The following is an 8053-nucleotide window of genomic DNA, read 5'->3' on the forward strand; positions in this document are numbered from 1 at the left end:
GACAGGCCCGTGACACTGGCGACCCAGGGTGTGGCCATCGACCTCGGCGACGTTCTAGCGAGGCTCCCTGGACCTGCTGCAGCCTCCCACGGCAGTGCCGGAGACTCCAGGAATTGGATCCCCCTTTTTCGGCAGACCAGCATGGACCAAAGTCCCCGGGGCTTCTCGCCGGCACTCGGAGAAGCGGTGGAGCGAGGTGTTAGACCTAGCCAGGCAGGCCGGAGTGATCCGTCACCGACAGAGTTCGGGAAGCCGGCATCCGAGACGGAGGAGCTCGCCGGCCGATACCAAGGAAGCAAGACTTGCGGAGTCGGCGGGAGCACTGACGGTGACCAAGAGCCGACGCACATCGGACTTGGAGTGACGTGCGACAACGGAACCTTGTAAGAGCGTTCCTTTTTGTAAGCGTCCAGCCATAGGCCAGGGTTGCAGGACTTTCGCGCGGACGGTGCTAAGGACGAACTTAGGGGAGGATAAGGACATATTTAGGCTACGCAAGTGTGGAGTTTTATTTTTGTCAGTTGAGTTTTGAGTTACATTTTCAGTGTGTTTTATTTTGGGTTTGTTCTCGGTAAAGTCTGTTTGCTGTGCTCGCCTGCGTCTCCAGACTCCATCTCTGCCAACGCCCGCACGGCCCCGGGATCAGTGTGACAAAGGACCCCAGTTCTTGCACTTATTATGGCGTGACCAATCTCCACGCTTAGAGAGGGTTTCCGAGGTGGCAAGGGGGATGGAGTGACCCCTTAAACTTCGTAGAGTAGCGACTGTCTCCTCCTCCGCCTTCACCCCTCCTCGTTTCTCCTCTCTTTCACGCTCCCTCCTCGACCGTGCCGCCGCCTACACTGCTCGAGGGTAGCAACGGCGCCAACATGCGCTCCTCGCCACTCCGTAGACGCTTCTCGAGCAAAAGTGGTGCCGATGCACGGCACGAGGGCTCACGTGATGCTATTAGGCCAATAGCGACGCGGCGTCGGCCTCGGCTAGAGCGCGCGAGGAGGAGGCAGCATTCTTCAAAGCGTGGCACTACTTTACGAAGTTTAAGAAGTTTTAGCATGCCCCATCTCTCACTCACCCGTTCTCTGCATGCGTTGGAAGCAACGAAGAAACACCGGCCATGGTTGGCTTGGGCGCTTGGGTCGCATCTCTGAAGCGAGCTTTGCTCACCAAGCTCTTCGCAGTCCTCTTCTTTAACTTCTGCTTCGATGGCGCAGACTGTGACGAACCAAGACGCTAGACATTAAAGAATGCCGGAGAAGGAGAAGCTTAATATACGGTCAGAGAGATTGCGCAAGGCGCTCCCGTCAATGACACTGAAACTAATCCACTCAGAAGGGGCTTGGCAAAGCCCTGGCACATTTCAACGACGCCAAGGAATGTAAAACGTAAACAAGCCCCTCCGTATATCATTGCACAAAAGGACGAATGCCCTCTCAACCGTGCTCTGCAGCGCCACGCGTTGAAAGATAGCAAGGCTGGTGTAGGATAGGGAAGTCAGGACAGAATTTCCCGCATTAAAATAACCATGATATTGCTCTCTTTCTTCGATTGTTAGCCCAAAACGTCTGATCAAATTCTTTTTCAGTGGCCTCTTTCTCTGAGAAAGGCGAATATTCTAGGCTGTGAAAAAAGTATTTTACACATATTTCTTCCTGGGGTAAATCTTTTATTCATAATATTCATTTCCAGGAAATATGATACAATGAAACGTTGATGCTTAAAAACAAAACGTCCAGAGCTAAAGCGTTTTCAGATCGCTGAGAAAGCGCAAGTCTCTATATGATTTTGATTTAAATGCGCGTTGCGATGAAAAAAATGTTTTAATCGTGTTTGCGCCCATGATATTTCGTTGCTTGTTCTTGGCGTTAAGTTGGTTGCACAAAAATTGCCGATATGCAGCAGGATATGTTACATATTACATACCATAAAGGCATAGGCACATCAATAGTGCCTTTTGTAGGGATGTATCATTACTGATCTCCATGCTTTCCAGCATGCTCACAGCTGGAGATGAGGAGCCTTGTTTCCCCCCAGACAATGCATCGTCTTCTAAGGTCACTTAGCGCGATCTGAAAAAAAATATAGAAAAGAAAATGTCTTAATACCAACAGTATAATACTTTATAGGTGAAAACATGCTTCTTTTAGGCTAAATGTGCTAACAAAGACAGCTTGCTTTTTCACTGCTTTAACAGTGATTGCAATTCTTCTGACATTTCTCCTACTGACTGCTCTTAAAATGTTCTGGTTTGGAAGTTTTTAGAAGCAGCTAAGTGACAGAGGAAAGGTGGTCAAATCACCGCAATAATGAGAGCATGCATTGTAAGCCTGGTTCGCAAGCATGCTTCTAAACGATCGTATGAAAGCTCAGAGAATTTCACTATTTTCGATAAGATCAGAAAAACTTATTCAATTTTTGTTCATTTTCATCAATCCTTCATTCAAACCTTTATTAGTTTTCAAATACGACCCGAAAAACAAAAGAACAATGTGCAAAACGCCTTTAGGTGAGACACATAGCTGTAACTGATTTTATTCCATCATGCTATTCATAAAAATAATGTTTAAAAATTCGAACACAACTGGCAACGCTTTCGACAAAACCTTTTTATACCTACGGAAGAATGAGCTAGAAAAACGTAGCTATGCTTAAGAGGAAGCTTTAGCTCGGGCACAATTCCGACGCAGCCTATTCAAATGCATGTAAAACGCAAAAACGTTTTTCTGAGAAAACCCCTGGACCGATTTTAATAAAATTTGTTGCACTTGGGAGAGAAAGTTAAGTTCTAGTGACTGTTGCAAGCGGAATTTCGGTTTAGGGCGTGAATTTTGTTAAAAAGATTTTCAAATATTCGACCGTTTGAAAAAAATAGCAGCACGAAGTTTACAAATTTTAGCTCTGCATCAAGAACGGATATCACGGTTCTGTAAACGGCATCCATTAGATCATTCAAAGCGGACAAATTTGGTACGTCATTTCACATCTTACGTGAAACTGTTACGTTGGTTAGAAGGGTTCTCCAAAAGCTGTATTTCCGTATAAGTAAATTTTTTCATATTCATTTGTAGCATATCAATTTTGTCCGCTTTAGATTTACTATTAGATGCAATTCACAAAATTGTATTATCCTTTGTTGTTGTTGAGTTACAAAGTTGTAAACTTGATAGTTCCGTTTCTTGAAAATTTTTGATTTTTGCCGATTTTTAATAAAAAATGCACGACCTAACTCAAGAATTCGAAACCAACAGTCACTAGATTTTAAGTTTTTCTTTTAAATGCAACACACCTCGTCAAATTTGGTGCAGTGGTTGCCGAGAAAAACGAATTCTGCTTTTACATGTATTTGGATAGGAGCACTCGAGCTAAAGCTTCCTCTTAAATCTCGGCCCAATGATAATGAAAATTTTGGTAAGAATGACATTCTACGTGAAATTATCACACGTGCACTCTCATTGCGGACATAGATGTGTTTGCAGCTGCAAATGAAGAGCTGCAACGGGCAGAGTGTATTCATGTTCATTGAACACAGTCACACTGTCTCTCTTTAAAGCCCAAAATATAAAATATGCGGAGCTACACTAGATGGATATCCTAATTCAGAGTGCAATTAAGGTTGCAAATTAAGTAGCACGTGTGGTTACAACCTCGCATGCAGCGCTTCGGAGATGCTGGTCACTGTCAGTCGACAAATAGCTGATAAAATTATGAATTTTCACTTTATAGGCACCGGTATACTATCAGCGGCATACGCGGCCACTACACGGCAACTACACGACATAGACGGCATACCACATTGATGCGCCACTAACAGAGTTCTATATCATGAGAAGAAGCATGGTGCAAAATGCAGAATGGCAACTCACTGCTCACCACCCTTGCCCGAGGCGAAATGGCAACGGGCAGAGAGAGAACAACAAAAGAGAAAATAAAAACAACATAAATCGGAAGAATTTGGTACTTCAACACAATAAACTGAAGAATTAAGGGGAATTCAACAGCCCGGTATTAAAACTTGCTAAAAAAGCACGAGGCTGACTTCTTTCGATTTCGATCAACGCTATTGCTCGCGAAAAAGGTTCTCGATCGCTTTCCAATAAGCGTACCATTACGGCAAATTTTACACCACGCATCATACAACCACATACCGGAAATGATGACAAATTGGCAGTTCGCCGCTATTTAATACAAGCGAACCATAACTAATGTTCTTACCTGAATATTTCAGTCGTCCATGAATAGTAGGTGAGGGACCGCAACATATCCATTATGCATATGAAAATGCTGCTCTGGAGCCGCGAGGCCGCGGTGGATTCTCTGTCGTAAACTCTCGTAAGCTTGGCAGAGTGCACAATGTATGCATACACCACCCGCGTTGTAAGTCATGAATGTACGTAAAAGTGAACATGACGATACACCCCAACTCTGACAATTAGACCGGAAGCTCTGTGCTGCAATGAAGGAACGTCGCTCATTGCAGTCCGCCGGAAAATCCACACCAAAAATGGCCGAGCGCAGACATGAAAACACAACGGCCTCCTTCAACCTCCCCAAGAAAATTTTTGAATTGACCGCAGGGCAGTGAGAAGACGCAAAGCGTTGTTGTCCCTGGCCCACGCTCCGCGCAGACACCGTGATGTATCACGGCTCTCTTATTTGGATCTTTATAAGCGTGATGGATATTTCTCGCGCGAGCGCTCCGCGGGATGTTAAGCGTGTGATCTGCGTTTCTCACGCGTACGCAGCTCGCTCACGCTTGCACAAGACAGAACCATGACAGACCGTCTTGCGCTCACGCTTAAATGAAGGAATGTCACGCTTATATTCGGTCACGTGTTGCTTGAAATGTCATCCGCGCCTCATTTACATACGCGTCACGCTTAAACTTACAGTTTAGCGTGAGATTAAGCGTGGAATTTTTTAGAGTGTACGCCGAGGTATATGAATCATTTTGCTCATTGTATTTCCCAGTTCTGTATTGACACTGTCTGTTCAATGTTTTCATTGAATACCATTAGATCTGATTTTTTAACGCTAAATTTCAGATCTAAATTCTCGCCTTCCTGTCCACAAATATTAGCCAGATGATGCATATCACTCTGCTTGTTAGCAAGCAACGCAATTTCGTCCGCATAGAACAAACCTGAAAGCTACTGCTCTTCAATTATGCCCGCCTGTTTGTATGAAATATTACATCCGATATCGATTACTTCTAGTGCCCTTTCCATCCTTACCATATATATCATAAACAGTAGCAAGGATAAAGGGCACCCCTGTCTCAACCCCTTGATGACATAAAATTTCTCCTCGCTTCTCAGCGCTTCCCATTCAACGCAAATGGTATTTTCTAGGTAAATCTACCGCAGAAGCTGTAGCTCTATACAGTAGTTGCTTAGGCCTTCTTCTTGAAGGATATGCCAAAAATGTTGCGGTCAGCGTTGACATACGCTCCGGTAATGTCTAAAAATGCCGCATATAACGGCCTCCTTTCTTCTCGGGATATTTGAATACACTGAGTAAGGACAAATAAGTTATCATCCAGAAGCCTACCGATTCCGTATGAAGCCATTCTTAAGTTCTCCCCATATGCTATTATGTTCTGCCCATGCTTGCAGTTTGAATTTATTTGCCCGCATTGCTAACCTGTATATTACCGATGCAATGGTCAACAGTCTTTATGAGTGAATTGTATCTTTTTTTCCTCTTAGCTTAATAAATTAAGCTCATTCTACCATGTCGCCAACTGTGTGGTATTCGTCTATCTTGTAAACTTTATTCTAGTGCCTTTGACACAGCTGCCTTACTCTTTAATCCTAGTTCATTGATCAGACTAACGGAAACCTCCTCTAACGCTGTGGCTGTGATGTTAGGACATTTATCTTTGGCTTTTTTTCCAGTTAAGATTTCTCAGCTTTTTCTGTCTGGCTCTGCTTCATGCTCTTTATTTTTGATCAGAATCGACCTCGCCATTACCTTGAAATCATTCGGCTGTTATTTTTCGGGTGTAATTTAATACCGCGTCCCCATCCAGTTTGTTTGCACCTCCGTTTAGGATATGTCGTAGTATCGTTCGAGACTTGTTGCCGAACAAGTTAAGGTGGTTCCAAAATATTCTAGGCGGGCCTTCTCTTTCTCACGTATTTCCGACAACCAACGTTCCATTTCACCTCTAAACCTCTGAGGGCCAATTTCTTTCGCCAAATATGCCACTCCATCACCACCCCAGGGTCGATTTCGTTATTGCAGATTTAAAATGTTCAGAGGGCTCTATTTGAAAAAGATTTTCCGCGATTTTTTTTCAGATTGATCATAAAGTGGCAAAAAAACTATTTCCCGTATGTACATATGCATTATTTATACATGAATGCAGATGGGCTTGCATAAATTGTTATTACAAGAATAAAGAAGCACACACACAGGAATAGACATATTCCGCTTTGGCACTACGGCAGCAGTCCGCAACGCAGGAATCACCCCTTGACTCTCTTGCCGAAGAGCAAGCGGTGCGCACGTCCGTAGCCTAATAGAACCATCTACATGAGCGCATGCAAAATAACTCGATGGTTGCGTGACCGTCATAAATAAAACAAAAGTCGCAGTTTCGCCCGAAAGGCGAAGCATCGATTGCGATAGCAAATTAGTGGACAGCTATACGAAGTAAGGATAGTAGTTTTATCGGCCGTATTAACTTGTAAACACAGGCATACTAACTAAATTAACGAACATGGTATCACGCGCACACAAGCAAACCTGAACACACCTCACTCGATGACCGCGGAAACTCGCTGTCAAAAGGCGGCAGTGAGGCAACGTGGCCGCAGCAGCAGCGGGAGAATTGTCCTCTGTGCTACCGCTCGTATCAACACGAACTAAGTGGCGAAAACACAACGAAGCGCGGACTCTGTGCGCAGCGCAGATGGCTTTCAAGGTACAGAGGGCTCCGTCGGAATCCTGCGCGGCCGCACGGGCCACCCTGAGTGGAAGATTAATTTTTACCACCTGATGATGTTTAACGTGCATTTCACCCCCATCGAAATGCGGCCGCGCTGACCGGCATTGGATCCCACGACCACGTCCTGACCATCGCGACGCCGTAGCCACTAAGCCGCCACGGCGGGTGGAACTGCGAAATTGAAGCCGAGCAGTAGTGAAATAATTTTCGGTTAGCATCAATCGTAAGTCGAGCACAAATTTCAAGATGTTCATCTCGAAAGTTTGTCAGGAAATGCATCGGATGGTCTAGTGAAGGTCGCCCTGAACTGCTGGGGGGTACTTAGGGTGAGTGTGAAATTTAATACCAATTCATTTGGCGGTACACTTTTAAGGACGGATATCTCGCCTACAATGGCTATGTCTTGAATCTGCGTCGTGCTCTTGTTTGTTTCTTTCTTTTTTCCGTTCCCTGCATTTGGCCAAATACGCAGCCAGTACCTTCACTGCGTGCGCGCTACATCTCGAACAATACAGTTGAAGTGACCTCGTGCACAATGAAAAAGGTTAGCCGCTCGTGCAACAGCAACGCTCGCAAACAAAAGAGGAAGAGCGTGCAACGCGACGCTGACCAAGCCGAATGCACGCAATTCACAGCTGCAGTCGTGGCCGAGCGGTTAAGGCGATGGACTAGAAATCCATTGGGGTCTCCCCGCGCAGGTTCGAATCCTGTCGACTGCGATTTTTTTTTTTTTACATGGCGAGCCTGTATGTTTTTGTTCGGGGAGCCTGTCTGACACGTTTATTTATGCTTCATCTCTCTTTATTTTAGGTGTAGAAGCAAGGGTACTAGGGATCTTCGCTTAGCGCGTTGCTGCAGCATACGATAAGCATAGAAATAGAACTTACGCGACCAACGTCATTAGTAATATGTTTTCATGTCTCATCCGAAAAATAGATATATCAAATATGAGATATTTACCGGTTGCGCGATGTATTTAGAAGCATGGATTCGAATCTCCGTACACATAAACACTCCAATTTCATCTGTCCAGGTGCTTAACTTCGTGTTCACCAACCACCCTGTCGGCTATCGTAGCCCACATATTCCAGGGTATCAGCAGCTGCC

General features: G+C 44.9%; 1 non-coding gene across 1 annotated transcript; it reads left to right on the forward strand.

Moving 5' to 3' along the window:
• Window positions 1-7583: 7583 nt before the first annotated feature.
• TRNAS-AGA (transfer RNA serine (anticodon AGA)) lies at window positions 7584-7665 on the forward strand. Its single transcript has one exon. It is a non-coding gene; the product is annotated as a tRNA-Ser (tRNA).
• The last annotated feature ends 388 nt before the right edge of the window (window positions 7666-8053 follow it).

This window comes from Dermacentor variabilis, chromosome 1 (assembly GCF_050947875.1).
Source record: "Dermacentor variabilis isolate Ectoservices chromosome 1, ASM5094787v1, whole genome shotgun sequence".
Lineage (NCBI taxonomy): Eukaryota > Metazoa > Arthropoda > Arachnida > Ixodida > Ixodidae > Dermacentor > Dermacentor variabilis.